The sequence below is a fragment of the Plecotus auritus genome (assembly GCF_963455305.1).
Source record: "Plecotus auritus genome assembly, chromosome: 2".
In the NCBI taxonomy this organism is placed as follows: Eukaryota; Metazoa; Chordata; class Mammalia; order Chiroptera; family Vespertilionidae; genus Plecotus; species Plecotus auritus.
The window spans coordinates 48,399,220-48,425,591 of NC_137771.1; the positions used below are offsets into that span (position 1 = coordinate 48,399,220).

Genomic DNA, 26,372 nt, shown 5'->3' on the forward strand with positions numbered 1-26,372 from the left:
AAGCTGGTTTGGGGTAATGGGTGGGTAATAGAAGGCTATTGCCACTTCTTTGGCAAGCTCCAATTATCCTTTAATACACAGTTCAGAAGGGATCTAACTCCCTGACCCATTTCCTCTCCAACTAGAGAAAATTCCTCCCACTAATGTAATTGGGTCTCCCACAAGGCTGTGAGCTCATTGAGAGCAGAGACTGTGCCCCAACACCTGGCACAGTGTATTGTGCTTAGTGCAAATGGTGGGCCTGAGTGTGTATTGGAGTAAATTGAGAAATAGGACAGTTTTGTCCATTAAAGTTTTTCTGATCTCTGGATAGTTGTAGTAGTTCAATAAGCAGTCACTGCATCTCTCTCTTCCTCCTCGTTACCTTGCCAGCTTTTTCCTCTTTTTCTGACTGAAAAGGGCTGAACAACTGGGGAAAAGGAAACCTGTGTATCTCCCCCCCCCCACCCCACCCTGCACCCCACCCACCTGCTGCGTTCTTCCAAACTGGTCAGTCTGGCTCCCGGGTGCCTGTTGCTGTGTCACGCAAATTCCCAAGGTGTGGGACCCACTCCCAGCGTGTCCACAGAGGTGATCTGACCCGTGGGTTCAGGAGCACTGCGCTTAGGCACTCGAGCTCCTTTGTGCAACAGGAGAGCAGCGGACTCCCCCTCACACCAGCTCCTCCCACATAATTTGCCCCGCTCGCTCCCTCGGCTCCGCGTACCCTGAGCTCTGAGTGTCCTCCTCCCCACTCCCCTTTGTGCAACCCGTGGCTGCGGAGCTTCTAGTACAGTATTCATGGATGATGAAGAGCGAGTGACTGACACGTTCCAGGGACAGCGAATCGCAGCCGGCGCGGGCGGCAGGGGGAGGGTGCATAGTGGCAGACGGCCGCTGGGATTATGAATGGGGGCGGGAGGGGGCCCGACGAGTTTGGGGTTCAAACCAGGATTTTCGGCATCCGGCTTTGGATAGGCACGCAGGGCTGTGCGTAATCCTTCAGCTCTGGTGGGAAGAGAGATGCCGTAAGCTCTTGGTGGAGTGTGAGGGTTATTTTGCAAAACTCCCTCGGTATCTAGCCGGCGGAGTACTGCGGGGGTCGGCGAGGTAGGTGCAGGAGGAAAATAAGCGAGGGACTCAGGGAGAGGCAGCCGGCTGGGGACGGTGCGTCTTGTTCCTTAGAATTGACAGGTGGTGGCCTCAGCAGTTACAACCTACTACACACAGCATCTAGTTCCTGCAAAGCCATCACATTGTTATTCCCGCACCGGGCTGAAGAGCGCAGAGCGGCGCACCAAGTGCTACCAGCGAGCTGTCTCTTCCGGGTGGGAGGGGGCTGTGGGGGTACAGAGAGGAGGCTTGGGGGGGCCAGTGGAGGAGCTCAGGGGAGCCTCGAGACCGCCTGTACCGCCCGGGCCTGGGTCCTGGACGCTGCGGGTCCGCGCGCCCACTCCGCAGCCACTTCCAGCTCTTGCGCCCCTTTCCGGGTCTCCTGGCCCCGCCTCGGCGGCTGCCCGCTCCCTCTCGCCCGCGGGGCTGCACGCGAGCGGCGCGACAGTCCTTCGGGCTGGCTCTGCGGCCCCCGGGAGCGGGAAGGCTCCCTCGCTGCGCACGGACCAGCTGCGCCTGGCGGAGCCGCGTCCGGAGCCCGGGAGCCCAGAGAGCGGCGGCCAAGGCGGTGCACCCAGACGCCTGGAACCGCAGGAGGAGGCTTCCGAGAGGGTAGCCTGAGGTAAGGGCTGCCCAGGAGGCAGCGGGTTTATTTCTCCCCCTTCTCCTACTTCATAGCACGTCTAAGCCGAAATGGAGCGTGTAGGTGCTGTGGGGCCGGTGGGGGTCCAGGGGAGGATGGGGCCTCGTTAGGACTGTCGTCTTGATGGCGAGACGTCTTGGTCTCCTCTTGTAGTAAATCCGCCAACCGGCCCTTTCTCTTTGCCTCTTCTGTCTCTGTCCCTGCCTCCCCCCTTGGGCCTCTTGGTAAGTCCCTGGGAAAGAGCGAGCCAAGGGGGATTGGGGAAAGGCGGAGGGATTCGCTCAGGAGTGGGTGATGGATTGGCGCGCGGGCGCCCAGTGATTGACTGCGGGCTGCGGACGCAGGAGGGAGCCTGGGGTACCCAAGAGTTTGCTGGGTTGCGGCCCCAGGATGGTTCCGCGTGCCCGGTGGCTGGGGCTCCAGTGGGGTGCACCCAAGCCGGGGCATAAGGAAGGCTTTGCCAAGGAACTTTTGGGGAAGCTCAGTCTCATGTTTGGGGAGGGGTGCTGGAGTGTGTTCATGGCATGGCCTTTTCTAAACTACAAGTGCGTGTGTGGGGGGGGGGGGAGGGGGGGAGATGGGGTTCCCCTTTTCCTTCCTCCTCCTCCATCTTCCTGTTTTGCTTCCTTCTTTCCCCTTTTTACAGACCCTTCCCCCCAATGTGTCATACTTTAAACAAAATCCAAAACAACTGTAGTCAATAGCTTTAAAACAACTATAAAAAGGAGAACACAGAGAAATAACTGAATTACAGTGTGGTTCATTTTTAAAATATATTTTTAAATTGATTTCAGAGAGGAAGGGAGAGGGATAAAGAGATAGAAACATGAATGATAAGAGAGAATAATTGATCAGCTGCCCCCTGCACACCCCATGCTGGGGATTGAGCCTGCAACCCGGGCATGTGCCCTGACTGGGAATTGAACTGTGAGCTCCTGGTTCATGGTTCAATGCTCAGTCACTGAGCAGGGCCAGTGTGGTTCATTTTAAAGACAAATATAAGTATATAATAACATAATGTATTATAGATAATATAATATACATATAATATATAATATAGTATATATAAGATATAGTATACTATACATTATACTATACTAGTATATAATATATGCACAAGCCTTGGGTAATTTTAAAGAATACTTTGAGACTCTTACCTAATATTACATTACATTTATATTATGTTTACATCACACATATGTGATGCCACTAAACAGAAATGGTAAACTATGTATTCTGTGTCTTAGATGTGTATGCTGTATAACTGTTCTATGAATCACATCCATCTTTTAAATCCAGAGGTTTTTAGCTACTTGAAAGCCCAGGGCTACACACTGAAAGAATAAAAGGCACATTAAATTTTTTGAAAATATAGATGCTGGTTTTTTTTTGTTTTGTTTTGTTTTAGTGGATCATCCACTTTATTTTACCAAAAGCGGATTGTTATGACAAAAAACAATTTGGGGACTTAAAAGTGAATTTGCTTAGGTCTGAGATGTAGGGAGGGGTCTGGAGTTTATCTCTACATAAGTGACAAGAAGATAGATAAAGCAAATGGTTTCACTTCAGGTAACAAGAAATCCAGCTGCACTTCCTCTGAGGATACCTTATTTTCCCCTGATGTCCCAAGAGAGAACCCTCTTAATGTCAACATGTGTCTTCAGCGAAGCAATGGTCTATTCCACTCTTCAATCAGTACTGGCAGGACTTGACTAGTAACATATTTGCTGACTTTCATATTTCTTCTTAAACAACAGAATGCCAATTACCAAAAAATTGTTTAATAGACTGGAATTTTTGAGATGGAATGATTGATACATTGAGGCTATTTATATTTTCATCATCTCACTATGCAAGGGTGGGCAAAAGTAATTTACAGTTGTGCGTATGTGAAACAGAGTTTATTATTGCATTTTTATTTATTATTGTATTATTTATTTTATTACAACTGTAAACCTTTTGTGCCCACCTCTGTATTTCTTATTACAATTATGAGCTAAATGTTTTTTATAGTGTATCTACTTGTCTTTTTTTTTCTCAGCTGATTTGTTTCTCAGCTGGACATATTTTGCTAAGATGAATTATCTTAAAATTCTCTAGAGGGTAGCCATTTAGGCATGCTTGTTTCTTTTAAATAGAGTTGGTTTTGACTTGAGTAAGAAATAAATCATGTATTGTTTTCTGTTCTTAGAATCCTTTGCCTGTCTAGAGACAGGTATTTAATAATAGTATGCACAAGTAAGGATTCATGTTTGATAAAAACAGTACACATAAAAATGATATTGTGAACCAAAATGAAGATTTAAAATTGTGAAGGAATAGAGTCCCAGGTTGTTCTTAGTATCTTACTTGGCTTACTTTGATGAGGGAGCAAGAAGTACATGATGTAGCTTTGAGTTAGAAAGACTTGAGGGTTAGTAATTTGAATTTCTTTTTTGTTATTATGGCATAAAATTTCATTGCTCTTTCCATGGAAATTTGAGCTGCAGAATTTGGAAAAAGTGTGGGGATGTTGTTGATCACAGGACAAATAGGTTCCTTTGAGCAACTGGAGTTGCAGGCACCTTGCCGTAATATGGTAATATGGCAGACCCTATGATGCGTCACCCTCCTCCCTCCTCAAGGGTGAATTTTTTGCTTCAGCTTCCTGGAGGCTGTCAGCAGACAGTTGATGGATCACTCCCTTGGAGGATTCCCTGAGTTGCCCCTTTGCTCCTTTACAGGGAAGCTCACATCCAGTGGCTGATCCATGTGGGGCCATCTCAGCCCAACTCCAGTAACTCTGAAGGATCATTCTAGCTCTGGAACTCCCTATGGGGCTTCCATTTCAGTTCCACGTCTCCCTTTTCCCATTTCTGTGCCTTCCCCTATTTCCAGATTTAAGTGCAAGGCAGTCCTTAATAAAAATGCATGCTCAACTCATCTCCAAGTCAGCTTCCCAGGGGAAGCCAACCTGTAAAGACACTTTCTCTATGCACATTTATTTTATTAATTTTGGTCTTTTATCTTTGAAATTATAGTGCCACTTCTCATTGGAGGACATTTCCATGTCCCTGCTCCTCTTCTGTCTCTCCTTGTTTTATCATTCTTCCTTTTATTGTACTTACAGTTTCTTTGGTCTTTTTTACATCCAGTGATTTGAATGTGACATATCCCATTTCTATTCTTCTAATAGCTATTTTTATGTTTTTAACATTAATATTCTGTCTTAGATAATATTAATCAAATATATATTCTTCTCCTGAATAATCATGTTGTAATTCTGATCATACTCTATATTTCATAATATTGTCCAGTGTTATAATTCCACCACATTTTTACATCTACTATGTAATTTTTATATAATTAGGTTTTTCTTTTTTAAAAATGTTTTTACAGTCTATACTTATTTTTAAAATATATTTTTATTTATTTCAGAGAGGAAAGAGATTGGGAGAGAGAGATAGAAACATCAATGATGAGAGAGAATCATTGATTGGCTGCCTCCTGCACAGCCCACATGGGGAATTGAGCCTGCAACCTGGGCATATGCCCTGACTGGAAATCAAACCATGACCACCTGGTTCATAGGTCGACACTCAACCACTGAGCCATGCTGACTGGGCACAGTCTATACTTATTTAAATTCACCCACATTTCCTGTGACCACTGTTGCTTATTGCACCCCTCTCCTTCCTTCTGGATTTAAATTCCTTCTTATGGAAGTACTTCTTTGATAAGCATATACAAATGGTAAAAGTCTCTTAATCTTTTTTTTAAAACTGTATTTCATCCTAATACTTGAATAACAGATTATTTGGAAGCAGAATTTTTAGTTGACAATTATTTTACTCATTACTTTGGAGATACTGTCTTTCAGTGTTATTGGTGATGAGGGCTTGTTTCTTGGTGGCTTTTAAGTTTACTCTTTGTTTTGTGTTCTGTAGTTTTACTGCTGCAAACCTAGTTTAATTGAGTTTGTTTTTACTTTTTCTTATTGGGATTTTTTATGCTTCCTTAATCAGATGACCCCTGTATTTCTTGAATTATTAAAATTTTGTAACATATTTCACCACATATTATCTTGCCTTCATTCTCTCTATTCTTTCCTCTGGAATTTTTATTATATATATGTTGGACCTTCTTGTTTTACCTCTAGTGTCTATTACCTCTATATTATATTCAATTAGGAAATACTTTAAAATAGCATTTGGGGAATTATTCAGGCCTATATTCCAGCTAATTCTTTCTTCATTGATGTCCTACCTATTGTTTAAATTGTACATTAAACTATGCTATGGTTTATTTTTTCATTTCTAGAAGTGCTATTTGATGCCTTTTCCTATCTGCCTGTTCTTTTCCTCTAGTTTTTTTTTTTTTTTTTTTTAATCTTTTTATTATGGACTAGAGGCCCGGTGCATGAAATTCGTGCACGGGGGGGGGGGGGGGGGGTGTCCCTCAGCCCAGCCTGCACTCTCTCCAATCTGGGACCCCTTGAGGGATGTCCGACTGCCCGTTTAGGCCCTAAAATGGGCAGTCGGACATCCCTCTCACAATCCAGGACTGCTGGCTCCCAACTGCTCGCCTGCCTGCCTTCCTGATTGCCCCTAACTGCTTCTGCCTGCCAGCCTGATCACCCCCTAAACACTCCCCTGCCAGCCTGATTGATGCCTAACTGCTCCCCTGCCAGCCTGATTGCCTCTAACTGCCCTCCCCTGCAGGCCTGGACACCCTTAACTGCCCTCCCCTGCAGGCCTGGTCCCCCCCAACTGCTCTCCCCTGCAGGCCTGGGTCCCTCCCAACTGCCTTTCCCTGCAGGCCTGCTTGCCCCCAACTTCCCTCCTCTGCCAGCTTGGTCACCCCTAACTGCCCTCCCCTGCAGGCTTGATCACCCCCAACTGCCCTCCCTTGCAGGCCTGGTCCCTCCCAACTGCCCTGCCCTGCTGGCCTGATCGCCCACAACTGCCCTCCCTTGCAGGACTGGTCCCTCCCAGCTGCCCTCCCCTGCTGGCCATCTTGTGGTGGCCATTTTGTGTCCACATGGGGGCAGGATCTTTGACCACATGGGGGCAGCCATCTTGTGTGTTGGAGTGATGGTCAATCTGCATATTACTCTTTTATTAGATAGGATAGAGGTCTGGTGCACGGGTGGGGGCCAGCTGGTTTGCCCTGAAGGGTGTCCCGGATCAGGGTGGGGGTTCCCTTGGGGTGTGGGGCACCCTGGGAGAGGGGCCTGTGGTGGTTTGCAGGCTGGCCACACCCCCTGGTGACCCAAGCAGAGGCCCTGGTATCTGGGGTTTATTTATCTTCTACAATTGAAACTTTGTAGCCTGGAGCAGAGCCAAGCCTCTGTTTGCTCCGTGGCGGCAGCCATTTCTGTTGGGATTTATTTATCTTCTATAATTGAAACTTTGTAGCCTTAAGCGAGGCCTGGGCCGGCCAGGGTGTGTGGAAAGCTTGGCTCCCTCCATCGCTGTGGGCAACCCTAGCCTCCTGCTCTTTCCAGCTCTGTGGCTGCCGCCATTTCTGTTTGGGTTTATGTATCTTCTATCATTGAAACTTTGTAGCCTTGAATGGAGGCCTAGGCCAGCTAGGGCAGGCGGAAAGCTTGGCTTCCTCCATTGCCGGGGAAACCCAAGCCTCCCTCCTGCTCTCTGTGGCCGTAGCCATCTTGGTTGGGTTTATTTGCATATTCGCTCCTGATTGGCTGGTGGGCGTGGCTTGTGGGATTGGCTTGTAGGTGTAGTGGAGTGATGGTTAATTTGCATGTTACTTTTTTATTAGATAGGATTCTATCCTTATTTTATCTCTTTAATAATTATACCTGAATTTATTTTATAGTTTAGATTGTTCTATTATTTAAATTCTTCTGGGAGTTACTCATTCCAATGGTGGGGTCTGTTGGCTCTTCCAGAACTCTATATCCACTTTAAAGTGGGTCATTTCTTTACATGTTTTGTTATTTGAATTATGAGCTCATCTTCAGTCAGTTTTTTGCTTTTTGTTTTTCTCTGTGGTATTTTCCCCACTTTTTGAAAGTTTCCCTGTAGAGTGATATTTTGTTTGCTTCTGTAGAACATCCCAAGGGATTTGCTGGTCTAGGATAGGCTTTAGAATTGTTTTAAATTGAGTTATATTTGAGATGTAGTTTCAGGTATAGAACATAATGATTCGATATTTCTATATATTGTGGAATGATCACCACATTAAGTCCAGTTAACATCCATAGTATCAGTATTTACATTAATTTCTTGTTGAAATTCCTAGACCATCTAAGTGATGTAAATTCAAGCTGTATGTGTATCCTTTTAGGGACTTAATTCAAGGAATACTTTTATTCTTCTATCCAGAGCCCCAGGAAGAAGAGTCTTTCTTGTTACTTCTAGGTCAGGCTTCTAATTCTTCTTAAACTAAGGGCTCAACTCTTCTAGGGTTCTCCTTATACAGAAGTCTCAGCTTTGGTTACCTTCCTTTCATGGATCCCAAACCAAGTTACCTGTCCCTGAACACATGAAATCTCCAGTCTATAGACATTAATATCTGTGTTTAAATTCTGTATCACTTTGGATTTCTGTATTACTAATTTATGTGCCTACTCTTCTGTATTTGTTCCCTTTCTGTTCTAATACTTGTAGATTACTGTTCTTTTTTTTCTTCAATCTTAACTATTTAACTTATTTCAATTTTTCTGGTTTTCCTGTTTGAAGAAGAAGGGAGTGTGGTCCACATGAACTTGGCCTGCCACGCTAGAGGAATAAGATGTCTATCTGAGACTATACACTAAGAATTGACTCTTTTCACTTACTTTCTTCCCCTGCCCCAATATTCTCTCATTATTAAAAAAAAATGTAATTATATTAGTTCCCTTGTCTTTTTCCCCTCCGTATGTGGCATTAAATTTGTATTGAGTTGAGGGCAGTTGTTATATAGAGTGTCTCACAGTCTGGATTTGTCTAACAGTTACATACTCAATTGGGTTTAGGTTAAATATTTTTAGCAAGAATACTCCTACTTAGGTGAGGTGTGTTTCCTATTGCATCATAGCAGAGAGTCTGCTTGTCTCATTCCTGGTGACTAAATTAGATCACTAGAAAAGCAGTACCTACCAAATTTCTCCTTTTTTTATTAAACATTTTTTTTTTTTACTTTGAGGTTAATAAATACTCTGTAAAGTGATATTTTGAGACTGTGTGAAAACCCCACTTTCCCACAATTTCACCCAGTGCTTTCTTATTAACTTTTTTATTTTGAGATAACTGTAGATTTATATGCAGTTGTAAGAAATAATCCAGAGATCCTGTGTACCCTTCATTCAGTTTTCCCCAAAAGTCATATCTTGAAAACCTATAATATAATATCACAACCAGGAAATTGACATTGATACAATCTACAGATCTCATCAGTTTTATATTCATTTGTGTGTGTGTTTAATTCTATGCACGTTTATCACATGTGTAGGTTTGTGTATTTGCCACTACAATCAAGACACAGAATCATTTCATCACCTCAGGATCCCTTGTGCCTCCTCTTTTATAACTACACCCATCTACCTTCCACTCCCTGCTCATTCCTAACCGTTGACATCCATCTCTATAATTTCGTTATTTCAAAAATGTTACATAAATGAAATCATATATTATGTAATCTTTGAGATCCCCTCCACCAACTCACCATTATTCCCCAGAGATTCACCCAAGGTGTTGAATTAGTGTCAAAATTTTGCTCCTTTTTATTGCTGAGTATGGATAATATAGATTGCTTAGGCATTTACCCACTGAAGGACATTTGGGTTGTTTTCACTTTTTGGCTGTTATGATTAAAACTGCCATGCACATTTGTGTTTATATATAGGTGTTTATATGGATGTAATTTTTTATTTCTTGGGGTTAAATGCCCAAGAGTATGATTGTCAGATCCTGTGGTAATTGCATACTTAGTTTTATAAGAAATTGCCAAACATTTTCCCAGCGTGATTATACCATTATACATTCCCAGCAGTAATGTATGAACGATCCAGTTTCTCTGCATTATGTTAATGTCGGTCACTTGACCATTTTTCCTCTTGGTTTCCTCTGTTTCTTATTCCTTTACTAGAGGCCCATTGCACGATATTCGTGCAAAAATAGGCCTTCCTTCCCCTGTCTTCACTCCCAGCCGCCCAGGGCCACCCGGGAGCCGGCAGGTCCCTGCTTCTACCGGGAGCCGGCATGTCCCTGCTCCCCGGCCACCTGGGAGCCGGCAAGTCCCCACTCCCCAGCTGCCCGGGAGCCGGCAAGTCCTCGCTTCTGTTTGGAGCACCACTCCGGTAGCTCCCTCCACCGCCCCCCTTCCTCCACCGCCCCCCTTCCCCTTATAGCAGGCTTCAAGCCGCTGCGCCCTGCATATGCAAATTAACCTCCATCTTTGTTGGGTTAATTTGCATACTCACTCTGATTGGCTGTGGGTGTAGTGGAGTGATGGTTAATTTTCATGTTTCTCTTTTATTAGGTAAGATTTCTCTTTCCTTGCCTTCCTGTGAGTTACTTGAACATTTTATAGGATTCCATTTTGCTTTATTTCTAGTGTTTTAAGTATATCTCGGTATAGTTTTCTCAGTGGTTGCTCTATTTCCTCTCCCTTCTTTTTAAATGCTGTTATTCCGAGTATAAGACAGTGTTCTATATTTTGTGTCCATCATTGACTATGATTTAGACAACTCATGTTGGGAAGGAACTTGTGGTTGACCATCCTTTCCTTTCAGCACTGGGAACACGTGCCACTTCCTTCAGGCCTCCATGTTTTCTGATGCGAAAATCATTGTTGGTTGAGTTGATGCTCCACTAAAGGCAATGTGCCATTTCTCTCCAGCTGGTTTTAAGATCATTTTCTTTGTCTTTAGTTTTCTAGAAGCTTAAGATGATATATCTTGGTACATATTTTTTTGTTTTTGTTTATTCTATTTGGGGTTTGATCAACTTCTTGAATCTACTGCTTTGTGTTTTTCACCAAATTTGGGAGGTTTCCTGGCATCATTTCTTCAAATACTTTTAGCCTCACTGTCCTTCTCATCTCCTTCTGAACCTCTGATGATAGGAATGTTGGATCTTTTATTATTGTCCCACAGGACCCTGAGCTTCTGTTCATCTTTTAAAAAGATTTTTATCTATTTTGTCTCAATTGTTTACATTGGAAAAATTTTACTGATCTGCTCTCAAGTTCACTGATTCTCTCCACTGTCATCTCCACTATTGAGCCCATGCAGTGAGTATTTTATTTTGGCTTTTGTATTTTTTAGTTCTGTAAATGCCATTTGGTCCTTTTTAGAACTTACACATATTTTCTGAGTTTTCTGGTCCCCCCCCCCCTCTTTTTTCTGGAGACTTCGAGTTTGCTTGTTGAAACAGTTTTATAATGGATGCTTTAAAATTCTTACCAGATAATTCTAATATCTGACTCGCTTCAGTGTTGGTGTCAGTTTATTATCTTTTCCCATTCAAGTTATGATTGAATCCTGGACATTTTGGCTACAATGTTAGGAGGTTGGGTCCTATGTAAACCTTATACTTGCGCAGTCACCTTGTTTAGGTTTAGCACACAGATCCTGGATTACTTTTTGTGTATTGTGGTTTCAATGACAATTCAATTTCCAGAGGTTTTTGGTTTGCTATTTGAGTCTGCCTGGCTTGTCTGGTGCTTCTGGGGCTCCCACTGAACCCTGCTGATGCCAGTGTTGGGGGTGGAAGGAACCTCAGGCCAGGCCCACGGCTGCTTCCAGGTGAGGGAAGGGATTTCTTGGCCTGAAGGGCAGGGATTTCTGGGCCTGGTGCTTGTAGTGGCAGGATTCCCCCTGCCAATGCTATGAAGCCATCTGGTGTTATTGGCTGGACCCCAGTTAGACACAGGGGAGGAACCTATATCATCTATTGCTAGGTTGGGGGTTGGAGACTCTGGCCTGGGTGACCTGCTGTTGGGTAGGAAGTTATAAGCCAAACTACTCTCCTTTATTCCTCTAGTCCAAGGGCCACCAACCAGTCCACCTCTCTCTTTTCACCATTCAGACTCCTGCTTTGATTGCCTCTTGCATTATTTCCAGGGTTTGTAGTTGTACTAAGTGGGGAGAAAGAGGCCCAAAGAGGTGAGTGTATGCCATCTTGGCTGGACTGGAAATATATGCTTTTTTAAAACACTGTAGCTCCATTCCTTAGTCACATACTAATTTGTGCTTTTTAGTAATATGGATTTGTTCTAGAGACACAGTCTAAACCTCAGTTTAAAAAAACAATACATATCTGATCTATTTATTATTATTTTAAAAAATATTTTTATTGATTTCAGAGAGGAAGAGAAAAATAGAAACATGAATCATGAGAGAGAATCATTGATTGGCTGCCTCACACTGTGGATCAAGCCCACAACCCAGGCATGTGCCCTGACTAGAAATTGAACTGTGATCTCCTGGTTCATAGGTCGACACTCAACCACTGAGCCACCCCAATGGGGCGATACATATGTCATTTAAATCAATCTTACTGTAATTGAACAAGTAAATGTTGAGTCACATCTTATCAATGGAATCTAAGACAAAAATCTATGTGATGTTTTTTTTCTATCAAACATTTTTTTTCCAAGTTGTCTTAAAGCATTTGAAAATATGTTTTTATCTGTTGCCATATCTGAGAAATGCTAAAAATAATCCTTTATTAGATGGACATTTTAAACTGTAGAGAAAATAAATGACATTGTTTGCACAAGCAGCTTGCTGATATTTTGAGTGGATTAAGGAAAAGATACCAGGATTCTGTGTTTGGCTCTCCTGGTTTATACTACAGTGCTGACTCATAGAATTCTGGCATTTTTTGAACTAAAAGTGAAATCAGAGATCACCTATTTCAACCCTATTGTTTGATATTTAGGAAAACTAATACATTGAAGGCCATAAAGCAGACTAATTTCCTTCAGTTCAAAAATATCAGGGCTACCTGGCTGGCATGGCTCAGTGGTTGCGTGTCAACTCATGAACAAGGAAGTCACAGTTTGATTCCTGGTCAGGGCACATGCCTGATTGCAGGCTTGATACCCAGTAAAGTGTGTGCAGGAGGCAGCAGATCAATGATTCTCTTTTACCATTGATGTTTCTATTTTTCTCTCCCTCTCCCTTCCTCTCTGAAATCAATAAAAATATATTAAAAAAATAATATCAGGGCTTTCTTATTCTGAATTCTTAGTATTGCATAATGTTATGTTTTCTTTAAAAATAACTTTCTTAAAAAATAAAAAATAACTATTTTTAGAAGACATTAAAATTTTATATTGAGGCATGATTTCTCAGTTCCCATTTCTATTGAAAACAATAAACAAACACTGTAACAAGTTGGGACAGCATGATGGTACTCTTTAAAAAAATAGGCATGTTTGAAAATCTGATGAACATATGGGCCGGAAAAAATAACCATCAATTCAAAAGTGTGCCTACAATATTGGGGATTTATGAACTCCTAAGGATGGCCACTAAATACTGTTTCTGTGTTATTTGCACCATGTGATGTCTGCAAATTGTCTCTGCTAGGGAAAGTGACATAGGGATAATGCCTCTTCAAGAGTCAGACTCTCCCTTAGAGGCTTGTTTATTGCAGCAGCTGTCCTGGCACAGTGCATAGCTGTGCTGAGGAATTTGTTTTCCTGCAGGTTCTAGAGAGCCAGTAAGTGAGAAGGATACGGCAGGGCCAGCTATGCCACGAAGTGGGTAAATAACAGTCCCTCAGCAGGTGTTAAAACAGATTGTGGGAAATAGAAACAGGCAACTCGGCCCACAATACTTGCTCTCTCCTCCCCCATACACACATAGACACACACCTCAAGATGCTTTTCATCTGTTCCTGTCTGCTGTCATCCTCTTGGAGAAATATTGCTCCTTGGAGATAATCCTCCCTTTCTCTAACAAGGCGTCTCTCTTGGTGTTCATTTAAACCTAATTTCACCCGTACAAAATGGTAAGGACTGAGAGAAGAAAGCTTATAGTGGCAGTTGATGTATTTAGTGGGAAATTTATGAGGGTAAGAGGAAAAACCACATCCATGTTTTTCTAACATTATGGATCAAAATAATTTAAGAGCACAGAATGATAAATATCTCTAAATCCAGAGATCAGGAAGTGAGACCAGTATTTGTTAAAGTAGTTGAAATTACTTTTAAGGAAGCTGCAGATACATATGTAAATGAAGTGCCTATATAGTTTTCTATGACCAGTACAATTCCCGGGATGAGAAGGAAGACCCTGAAATGACTTGAAGAATCATAATGTATACTAGAGTAAAAAATTCAATGCAGAAGAATGGGGAAAAAGAAATAATAGTTTTATTGTGTGTGTGCTTTTACATATTTTAAAAGATTGAAGGGACTTTTTTTTTCAGGGTTACTCTTCTGTAATTGAATAATTGAGTACTGGGATTCAGAAGCTTTGAGTTCCAGTGCTGCTATGTCACTAAATGGGGAAATGATAGTCCCTCTATAAGCCTTAGGGTATAAAATAAGACTTTGAATTATGATAATCTCTGAGTCTTTGCAACATTCTGATTTGGTTAAACTTTTGATGAGTAGGTATTATTTGACACATTAGGGGAATTTTTTGATATATTTATGTAATTAAGTAATATTCATAAGAAAGCTCTCCAGGGAACTAATCTTTTAATTTGAAATTATTATAATACCTTGATATGGTCAGAAATTTACAATAGTTAGAGAGGTCATGATTGAATTAGGACTACTCATGTTGTATCTGGACACAACATAGCACAATTTGGGGAACACATACTTTAATGCTGAGAGTGATAATGACAATGGTGATGATGCTAATGTGGTGGCACTAGATTTAATTGGTGTGGAGGTGTAGTGATACTGCAGATTGCTCATTAGCATCCATTCACCCCTTTCTCTTTTATCTTCCTCTGCTATACAAGTTGGAAGGCAAATCATCCTACTTTTCAGAAGCCGCCCTTGAACTGAGAGGGGCCCATGTTATAACGATTAGATGGTGATTTATAGAGAATGCTTCCCTTCTTGAACCAGAAAGGAAAGCTTCTCAAGGAGAAGGCTCTTGCCCTTGACCCTTACCTCTTCTTTATTGGTAGGGCATGGATGCCCTGTTTGTGGTGAGCAGCCACCTTGCAAGCATGAGGGATAAAACCACGCACTTAGGATGACGAAGCAGAAAAATATAAGTAGTTGGGATGCTTGATGACATCTTAGAGTAGATCTATCAGCTCTGCATTGCCTGCCTTCAGTCTTGCTATTCCACGAGAAAAAAGTAAAACCCCTGTTCCTTCCACTAGTTAGTAAGTTTTCTGTTACTCTCAGCTTAACATATTCACAACTGACTATGTAAAGTAATTGTTATGACTTCTCATTTTACCTTTGGAAGGATAAAATTAGTGTTTACAGACCTTTGTAATTACTAATCTAAATTACAAAATTTACCGTAGTCTAGTTTGTACAAAATTCTCATTTTGAGGAAGCTTAGTTGTGAACATTTTGGATAATTTGTGAAATTTTTATTTTATTGTTAGTAGCACGAAGAACAGCAAAAGACTGTAAGAGTCTCATTTTTATATTGCTTAGAGAATATCTCAAGTTTTATTCAATGGGTGAAATCTACATGAGGAAAACTATTTCTGTGAGTTACACCTCCTACCTTGTTATAATCTTCAGTAAGATGAGGATACTGCTGGAGAATACGAATGAGTCTTGAAAAATGTTTTCCTCATTTGTCTTATCGGCAAAATGTATAGCAGAGTGGGTTGCCCTTGAAACTGTTTAGTCTAAATTTGTTTCAAGCAGATTTTTCTGACTTCACACTTTCATATGACTGAGAAATACTTTCAGAGGAGGACTTTAAAGTTTAAAGAAGGGTGGCCATTCACAGAAAGTGGATATGAAATATATAAAATAATTTTTTGTATGACATAGTTTCTGCACATTCTCCAATTGGATTTACCTGATTTAAGTGGAGAGATTAATTTTTGCATTTAGCCATATGATAAGAGAAAAAAATGAGGATCTAATTGGGATATCATTAATTTATCAGTTAGGGTTGCATTCATTTGAGAGTAACTGATAATCTTATATAATAAAAGTCTAATATGTTAAGTGTCTGGTTGTCTGGTCGTCCGTTCAACCAATCAAAACATAATATGCTAATGATATGCTAAGGCAGCTCAACCACTCACTATGACATGCACTGACCACCAGGGGCAGACACTCCAACTGGTAGGTTAGCTTGCTGCTGGGGTCTGGCAGATTGGGACTAGTGGGACGGACCGGACATGCCCCAGAGCCCTCCTGCAGTCTCTCCCTGGCTGGCCAACCTCTCACGTCACTCCCCGGACACCTGTGGGGTCCCTCGGCCTGGCCTGTGCCCTCTCGCAATCCAGGACCCCTCGGGGGATGTCGGAGAGCTGGTTCCGGCCCAATCCTGCAGGCCAGGCTAAGGGACCCCACTGGTGTATGAATCTGTGCACCGGGCCTCTATATTGAAATATGATACACTACAAATAAGGAATTTATTGTTGTACATGCCATAAGATGTCTGGAGGAAGATAGCCAAAGGCTGGAGCAGTTATCAAGGATTTAGGCTCCTTCTTGCTTTTGGCTCTACTGTCATTAGTGTATTAAAGACAATTAGTGAACATCTAGGCATGGTGTCTGGACACAGGCAGGAAAAAGGGTCTGGACAAAAAGCAAGTCACACATTGGCCAGTCAGAAAATATAAAGAAAATGATAGCTCCTGGGAAGATGCAATCTGGCAGATTGTTGCATCTTTTTTTTTTTTTTTTAATCCTCACCTGAGTATATGTTTCCATTGATTTCTAGAGCGAGTGGAAGAAAGAGAGGGAGGGGAGAGAGAGAGAAAGAGAGAGAGAGAGAGAGAGAGAGAGAGAGAGAGAGAGAGGGAGAGAGAGAGAGAGAAACATCTACGTGAGAGAGACACATTGATTGGTTGTCTCCTGCAGGTGCCTCCACTGGGGCTGGGGAACCTGGGAACCTGCAACCTGCAACCTAGGTACATGCCCTTGATGGTATAAAACCCTTCAGTCCATGGGCCGGTGCTCTAACCACTGAGCACTGACCAGGACTAGACTTCTAGTATCTTGTTCATCTGACCTCTATCATTGGCCATACTTAACTGCAGAGAGGTCTGAGAAATAAAGGATTTGTTTTTCTTTTTATCACTTTAATCTGGGAAAATCGGTACCTCCCAAAATATCAGGATTTTGTTATATTACGGGAAAAAGGAAGAATGGATTTTGGGTGAGCAATGATCATTGTGATTTCATCTGAAGAATATTTCTCAGCTTTTAATATCATATTTGTAGTGTTATATCATAAATGCATAATCTGGAGCTATCTTAAAATATGACAGCTTAAGAATAGTTAGTTATTAATTATTATTTGCCTTAAGGTCCTAGAAGGTACAATTATTTAGAATTTTGTATCAGTTGCCACTTTGTGTCAAGATAGCTGACGGACATAAATCTCCAAGCATATCTTGATAGTCATTGTTATTCAGATAATTGTGGGCAAGATAGTTATAATTTCCTTCTATAATGATAATGACATATGTGAGTGTGAAATTCTGAGAAGTCAGACAGGGACAATAGTATATACTGAGCTTTATTTTTTGTTTAAATTCACATTTATACACTTTGAGTTATTTGTTGTCTTAAAAATTTTAATGATGTAGGTGTATAATACCCAAGATCACATACTTATTTTAAAATGCATAAAATTGGCTCAATTTCAGCATTTCTACGTTTCCATTCTCATTCAGGATATTGACAGAAATATCCTGTAATTGAAGGTTTATTCTTCAATTGATGTAGGCATGCTACTTTGAAGCTGTTTATCCACATCAAGAAAAATAATGGATCTTTTCTGGTTAAGTTTTTTTCCCATTAAAATAGGATGAGGCAAATGTTCTCACCACACTTCAGAGAGACAGTTAAAAGATAAATGAAATAATGGATGTGAAGTGCATTTTTTTGCTCTAAAAGGTGTTATATAAGTTCTATTAACAGTGTTATTAAAGTGCAAACAAGATGATGGGTGAGCATTTCCAAAAGTGAGTATCATAACTAGGAATTTTGAGTGTGATCCTCAATGTCAGTTTTTTCTTTCTTTAAAAGGAGAGCAATATAGCAATACATTCATATGTTTTTTTTTAATCCTCATTGAGAGTATTTTTTAAAGATAAATCTTTATTGTTCAGATTATTACAATTGTTACTGTTTTTCCCCCCACACAACTCCCCTCCACCCAGTCTCCACCCCACCCCATGCCCTTACCCCCCCCCAATTATCCTCGTCCATAGGTGTAAGATTTTTGTCCAATCTCTTCCCGCACCCCCCACACACCTTTCCCCCTGAGAATTGTCAGTCCACTCCTTTTCTATGCCCCTGATTCTATTATATTCAACAGTTTATTCTGTTCATCAGATTTTTTATTCACTTGATTTTTAGAATCACTTGTTGATAGATATGTATTTGTTGTCACTTTGTTGTTCATAATTTTTATCTTTACCTTTTTCTTCTTCCTCTTCTTAAAGAACACCCTTCAGCATCCTAGCTAATAAAGAGGGAATATGCTAATTGACCCTCACACCATCGCAAAGATGGCGGTGCTCACAGCCAATAAGGAGGGAATATGCTAATTGACTGCCAAGCCCTCAAAGATGGCGGTGCCCAGTCACAAGATGGCGGCACCCGGGCCCCTCAGCCCCACCGTGGCAGCAGGCACGTGGCATGGCCAGGCTCACCACCAGGCTGGCCCGGCTGCTCTGTGCCTGCCTCCAGAGTCTGCCAGTTCCCTCAGCCCCCCAGTGCCCAGGGCCGGTCCAAGGTGCAGGCAAGCCTCGGGTGGCAGCTGCCCAGCCACCCAGGGCCGCCCAAGGCTCAGGTAACCAGGACCAGCCAAGGCTTGCGCTGCCAGTAGTGGCAGCAGCAGAGGTGTGATGGGGCATCGCCTTCCCCTGATCGCCGGGTTGCCTCCTGCCCCTGAGGGCTCCTGGACTGTGAGAGGGGGCAGGCCAGGCTGAGGGACCCCCCCGTCCAGTACATGAATTTTCATGTACCAGGCCTCTAGTTTCATATAATACTGGTTTGGTGGTGATGAACTCCTTTAGCTTTTTCTTATCTGTGAAGTTCTTTGTCTGACCTTCAATTCTAAATGATAGCTTTGCTGGGTAGAGTAATCTTGGTTGTAGGTTCTTACTATTCATCACTTTGTATATTTCTTGCCACTCCCTTCTGGCCTGCATAGTTTCTGTTGAGAAATCAGCTGACAGTCATATGGGTGCTCCCTTGTAGGTAACTAACTGTTTTTCTCTTACTGCTTTTAAGATTCTCTCTTTGTCTTTTGCCCTTGGCATTTTAATTATGATGTGTCTTGGTGTGGTCCTCTTTGGATTCCTTTTGTTTGGGGTTCTCTGCACTTCCTGGACTTGTAAGTCTATTTCTTTTACCCGGTGAGGGAAGTTTTCTGTCATTATTTCTTCAAATAGGTTTTCAATATCTTGCTCTCTCTCTTCTTCTGGCACCCCTATAATTCAGATGTTGGTACGCTTGAAATTGTCCCAGAGGCTCCTTACACTATCTTCATATTTTTGGATTATTTTTTCTTTTTGCTTTTCCAGTTGGGTGTTTTTTGCTTCTTCGTATTTCAAATCTTTGACTTGATTCTGCTGTTGGATCTCTGTATATTATTCTTTATTTCAGTCAGTGTATGCTTAATTTCTGATTGAGGGTCTCACTAAATTTCTCAAAGGTTTTTCATATCCTTGAGGGTCTCACTAAATTTCTCAAAGGTTTCTAGAAGATTCTTGAGTAACCTTATAACTGTGGTTTTGAACTCTATATCCAGTATTTTGCTTTCATCCATTTCTTTCATTTCTGATCTGTTTCTTTGTCTTCACATTTTGGCTGCTTCCCTGTGTTTGTTTCCATGTACTGGGTATCTGCTAAGTCTCCTTGAGTTGATAGAGTGGCCTTGTGTGGTTGGTGTCCTATAGGCCCCAGTGGCTCAGCCTCTCCAATCACCTGAGGTGGACATTCTTGGTGCACCCCTTTGTGGGCTGTTTGCACAGTTTTGTTGTAGTTAACCCTTGAGTGCTGTTGGTATCACTGGGAGGAATTGACCTCCAGGCCAATTGGCTGTGATGAACAGCTGTGTCTACACTGGAAGATCTGTTGTGCAGGAGACACCATTATGGGGCAGGACTTGCTTCAGTGGGGCTTTGGTGCTCACTGAGTCTGCCCCTTGAGCGTGTCTCTATGGATGTGAAGAGCTGTAATCTGGTATGGTTTCACACTGACCACTGGGTACACTTGCTCTTGGATCTCCAAGGAGGTGCAAGGTCAGCCACTGTCTGGGGCTGCTGAGCAGGAGCTACAGAGACATCTGCAGATTCCTCCTCTTTGTATGGGGTTTGGAAGTGCCCGGACGAGGCCCAGCTGTGAAGCAAGGCTGGCAGGGCATTGGGCCTTCTTTTGGAAGCTCTGGGGCTCTCTGACCCAGCTGCAGTTTGACAGGTTTTAGGTGAAAGGACAGGCCATTCATACGCAAAAGCTAATGCACACAGCTTGGGTGGGGTTGTAAATTGGGTGGGGCGGGGTCTCTGGGAATCACCAAGGTGGAGCAAACAGCAATGGATGCCAGTCAGCCCTGGACCGGAGAAGTCCCCGGTTCTCTGCATCCCACACCCTTGTGCAGGAATAGTGATTGCTGCGAGCCCCTCTAAGAGAAAGCTGCCCTCTCATTCTTGTCCTGATGACAGACAGTCCAGTTTCTCCCCATATGTGCCTGGGTCCCCCAGAGTCTCGCCTGGAACTGGAGTTCAGAGCAAGCAGAATCTTGTATCTCCCTCCCAATTAAAAGAGCAGCACATCCAGAGAAACCAAGATGGTGGCATAGGTAAACACCTAAACTGCTGCCTCGCACAACCATTTCAAAACTACAACTAAAGACAAAACGGACATCATCCAGAACCACAGGAAGGCTGGCTGAGTGGAAATTCTACAACTAGAAGGAAAGAGAAAAGCACACTGAGACTCACAGGAGCTGCAGGAGGCAGAGGTACTGAGACACGTGTGTGGAGAGGACTGGCAACTGAGTGCACGGCTGGCTTTCTCAAGCAGGAGGGAGACAAAAGCTCCTGACTGCACTGAACTCCAGTACCAGGCGAGACTCTGGGGACCCAGACTCATATGGGGTGAAACTGAACTGTCAGGAAAGAGAAAAAAACACTGAGACTCAGAGCAACTGCGGAAGGCAGAGGTACCAAGGCGCGCACACAAGAGGGTGGGCAACTGAGTACGTGGCTGGCTTTCTCAAGTGGGAGGGAGACAAAAGCTCCCGACTGTACTGAACTCCAGTTTCGGGCGAGACTCTGGGGACCCAGACTCATTCGGGGAGAAACTGAACTGTCCGGCAGTGGGTGGAACTTGAGGGTGGCTTTCTCTCAGAGGTGCTTGCAGCAATTACCATGGGTCACTGAGACACAGGGGCCTATTAGGGCAGGCCTACGAGAAACCAATGCTGTCTGCTCCGCCTTGAGACTCTGTCCCATCCAAGCTGAGCACAGAGGCTTTTGCAGGTCTTGTCTCATAAGGGTGTCTCCAGCATAGAAGTTCTCCCAGCATAGACACAGCTGATCCTCACAGCCAATTGGCCTGGAGGTCAATTCCTCCCAGTGAAACCAATAACAATCAAGGCTTAACTACAACAAGGCTGTGCACACAGCCCACAAAGGGGTGCACCAAGAGTGTCCACCTCAGGTAACTGGGGAGGCTGAGCCACTGGGCCCTATAGGACACCTAGCACTCAAAGCCACTCTGTCAACTCAGGGAAACAGCCAAAATGTGGAGACAAAGTAACAGATCACAAATGAAAGAAATGGAGGAAAGCAAAATACTGAATATAGAGTTCAAAACCACGGTTATAAGGTTTTTCAAGAATTTTCTAGAAAAGGCCGATAAATTAGTGAGACCCTCGAGGATATGAAAAAGGACCAACTAGAAATTAAGCATACACTGAATGAAATTAAAAATATTATACAGAGACCCAACAGCAAACTAGAGGATTGCAAGAATCAAGTCAAGGATTTGAATTACAAAGAAGCAAAAAACACTCAACCGGAAAAGCAAAAAGAAAAAATAATCCAAAAATATGAAGATAGTGTAAGGAGCCTCTGGGACAACTTCAAGCGTACCAACATCCGAATTATGGGGGTGCCAGAAGAGAGAGAGCAAGATATTGAAAACCTATTTGAAGAAATAATGACAGAACACTTCCCCCACCTGGTGAAAGAAATAGACTTACAAGTCCAGGAAGCATAGAGAACCCCAAACAAAAGGAATCCAAAGAGGACCACACCAAGACACATCATAATTAAAATGCCAAGGGCAAAAGACAAAGAGAGAATCTTAAAAACAGTAAGAGAAAAACAGTTAGTTACCTACAAGGGAGCACCCATATGACTGTCAGCTGATTTCTCAACAGAAACTATGCAGGCCAGAAGGGAGTGGCAAGAAATATTCAAAGTGATGAATAGCAAGAACCTACATCCAAGATTACTCTACCCAGCAAAGCTGTCATTCAGAATTGAAGGGCAGATAAAGAGCTTCACAGATAAGAAAAAGCTGAAGGAGTTCATCACCACCAAACCAGTATTATATGAAATGCTGAAAGGTATTCTTTAAGAAGAGGAAGAAGAATAAAAAGGTAAAGATAAAAATTATGAACAACAAATACATATCTATCAACGAGTGAATCTAAAAATCAAGTGAATAAATAAATCTGATGAACAGAATAAACTGGTGAATATGGTAGAATCAGGGGCATAGAAAGGGAGTGGACTGACAATTCTCGGGGGAAAGGGGTGTGGGGGGTGTGGGAAGAGACTGGACAAAAATCGTACACCTGTGGATGAGGACAGTGTGGGGGGGTAAGGATAGAGGGTGTGGTAGGAACCGGGTGGAGGGGAGCTATGGGGGAAAAAAGAGGAACAATTGTAATAATCTGAACAATAAATATTTATTAAATTAAAAAAAAAATAAAAGAGCAGCACATCCAGGTGCCAGCACTTTCCATGCCTCCGCACCTCCTACCAGTCTCAATGCACCTTCTTCACCTCTCTAGTTATGGAACTTCCACTCATCCAGCCTTCCCGTGGTTCTGGGTGGTAGTTGATCTGCCGATTAGTTGTGGTATTGATGTGGTTGTGAGAGGCAGCAAGTACAGGCGCTTACCTATGCCACCATCTTGGTTCTCCCATTCATATGTTCTGATATAAAAATATCAAAGGTAAACCTCATTGTGAGGGGGAAGAGAACATAGAGAAAGAGGTTCAAAAGAGAGAGGTAATTTATTGAATAATTCCCAGATGTAGAAAGTCCTTGGTATCTTTTCAGTGGTTCTCAACCTTTTTAATGCCGCGACCCTTTAATACAGTTCCTCATGTTGTGGTGACCCCCAACCACAAAATTATTTTTGTTGCTACTTCATAACTGTAATTTTGGTACTGTTATGAATCGTAATGTAAATATCTGTGCTTTCCGATGGTCTTAGGCTCTACAGCAGCGGTTCTCAACCTGTGGGTTGTGACCCACAGGTTGAGAACCACTAGCAGGGTCACCTAAGACCATCGGAAAGCACAGATATTTACATTACGATTCGTAACAGTAGCAAAATTACAGTTATGAAGTAGCAACAAAAATAATTTTGTGGTTGGGGGTACTGTTACGAATCGTAATGTAAATATCTGTGCTTTCCGATGGTCTTAGGCTCTACAGCAGCGGTTCTCAACCTGTGGGTTGTGACCCACAGGTTGAGAACCACTAGCAGGGTCACCTAAGACCATCGGAAAGCACAGATATTTACATTACGATTCATAACAGTAGCAAAATTACAGTTATGAAGTAGCAACAAAAATAATTTTGTGGTTGGGGGTCACCACAACATGAGGAACTGTATTAAAGGGTCGCGGCATTAAAAAGGTTGAGAACCACTCTAAGTGCTTACAGAAATGGGGAAACTCTGATTAAAATGTGAACTCTGATTAAAACAGAATGGAACTTGCAATGACTATATCTTGAAAATAATGAGGTTCTGGTTGACTCATAGAAATCTTCAAAAAGGTTTTTGCAATGTCTTCAATAAAGGCTTTGTCATTCCCTTGGAGACAGATTTTTATTCCTTGTAAGATAATTTGAGACAGGAAGTTATTTCTTACTTCTACCTGAACTGCATGCTTTCTTTGTGCTAAGTTAGCTTAAATAAGTTCCATTATATAGTGATAAGAACCCTTGACTTAGAGCCAGAGAGCAAGGTTCATGTCTCTGGTTTGCCACTAATTATCTGTGTAACTGAGAAAATTATTCAATTGCTTTGTGTAAGAAAACATTCTTTAAGCTATCTCTGTCTCCTCTTCAAGCATTGTAGACTTAAGGTGCTTAAGTTGACCAGCTGAGGTCATAGGAGAAAGTCACCTTTCTGTGGGAAGAATACTGGCTCTCTTTTCTGTCAGTCTTATGGTGATGGGCAGTTAGCTATGAGAGTGGCATATAATAGTTGGTCTGGAAGTGGGTATGAGGAGGGAAGCTTTACTTTTCTCTGTACCTTATTCTCTTGGGTGATTTGTTGAAGATAAATGCTTAGGTGTGGGCTTATTGGTGTTTTATGCTAAAGAGATAGTAACTAAAATAGAACAAAATTGGCCAGTTAAGGAAAGCATGTCATACTTTGTAAATCAGCTTATCCAGATGGTTTTATTTCTCTCTTAAAAATTTTTCACCAAGTCTTTAGAAAGTTTAAAAGTTTAATTGTCTTAGCTGTTTTTTGAAAATTAAGGGGAAGGTCAGATTTCAGCAAGAGCTGTAGGTGGGAAGAGTGCCCGGTAGTTCAAGGCAGTGTGGTAATAGCAGTAGGAGCAACAATTAGATGTAGAAAATTCCCTAGAGAAGATATGGAGGAGAGTATGGCAGGACTTGAGGAGCTGTGGTTGTAAATACTCCTAGATTTCCAGCTGTCATTTCCCAAATGAAGGCTCTTTTTTCCACTCCATACCTGAGAAGCCTTTGTTGAACAAGATGGTAAATTCCCGGAAGAGCTGCCATTTCCTCATCTGGAATATGAGGCGATTAGGCTAGCTCATAGTTTCACAGCCATTTCCTGCCCCTCCCCCCCCCTAATTTCCTTGATTTGAAAGATTTTGTCTACCAAACAATTTCTATAACCAGGTCTTTTTAAAATAACCAAAAGCATATAAAACAGCCAATTAGAGCTTCCAGTTTACATGCAATAAATAGTGTGACCATTCTGAGAAGTTATAATTCAGCTTAAAGCAAAGTTGATATTTTTGTTTATTCAAGAATGCAATAAATGTTTACAAATTTATCAGATTGAATTATAGTTTGATATGTCATCTAAAAGCAATGGTCCCTGTTGTACTCATCTTCCTAAAAAGTCATTATATTCAAATACTTCACTATTTCTTCCATGCTTGCCTCCTTTTTGTGGAAATGATGCTTATGCTGATATTTGATGATTTTATATAGTTATTTCATGCTATGACACACACACACACACATTCAACTACTTTGCTTCCTTAATTTAATTGTTAAATTGATATAACTGTAACTGTCTCACAGCTGAACTCTTTGGTGTACTCTGATTACATTTCTTTTTTTTTTAAATTTATTGAATGATTTTAGAAAGAGAGAGGAGGGGGGGTGGAGAGAAACATTGATTGTTTGTTCCACTTATTTATGCATTCACTGGCTGATTCTCGTATGTGCCCTGACCAGCAACCTTGGTGTATCAGGACGGCGCTCTAACCAACGCAGCTACCTGGACAGGCCTACATTTCTTTTCTTATAAATGTTTTCATTTTTCTCATATTACATAACTGTTTTAGTAATTTTATTTAGCTCAGTTTTTAAAGTATCTTTCCCTATTTTACTAAACTATTCATCTAAATTGTATATTTCTTCTTAACATATTCAGTCTGACAATGAATACATTTATCTTTTTATTGGGCATGTGCATCTTCAAGGTGTCCATATATTTGCTCACTGTTGTAATTTTGGAATTTTCATTTTCCATCTAAATTGGTTAGGGTAATCTTAGGTTGAGGTAACGTGTAGCCTCACCATCTATAATAGTTCAAACACAACAGAAAAATATTTCTTGCTCATTTAACACTACTGAGCTGTTCTAGGTAAGTCTGGGAGGGGTCAGGGTGGGAGCTCTGATCTGCTGTTTCAAGTGAGTGGGATGGGGTGCTGTTCTGCTTCCTGCAGTGATTCAGGGACTCTGATTAGAGGCATAACATGGGTTCCAAAGTTTCATGGGCAATGCCAGTCAGCACTTGGAGGTAGTCCTGGGAGTAGCTTACATCCTTCCTATTATATATCTTTGTTAGAACTCAGTCTTGTGGCCAAACCCAATTATAAGAGAGGCTGAGATAATGCTTTCTAGCTGTGTATCCTGAGAAGAGGAAATGTGTTTTGGCAGACAGCTAATAGTATCTGCAATGCAATCATTGTGCGGATTTCTTTACTACTTTATTTCTTAGAGCCCTTGTTTCTTGATTTCCATAGCTATTGCCCTTCCTTCCTTCCTTCCTTCCTT

At 42.1% G+C, this 26,372-nt stretch overlaps 1 protein-coding gene across 3 annotated transcripts in view; it reads left to right on the forward strand.

Annotated features, from left to right (window-relative positions):
* The first annotated feature begins 968 nt into the window (after window positions 1–968).
* Window positions 969–26,372, forward strand: part of PDE4B (phosphodiesterase 4B) — a 555,855-nt gene continuing 530,451 nt past the window's right edge. The window contains exon 1 of one of the 3 annotated variants that reach the window (XM_080658071.1): window positions 969–1,089. The gene's annotated coding sequence lies outside the window, so the exon portion shown is untranslated. Of the gene's footprint in view, window positions 1,090–1,155; window positions 1,715–26,372 lie in introns of those variants that run through there. The other 2 variants (XM_080658069.1, XM_080658070.1) reach the window with 2 other exon arrangements.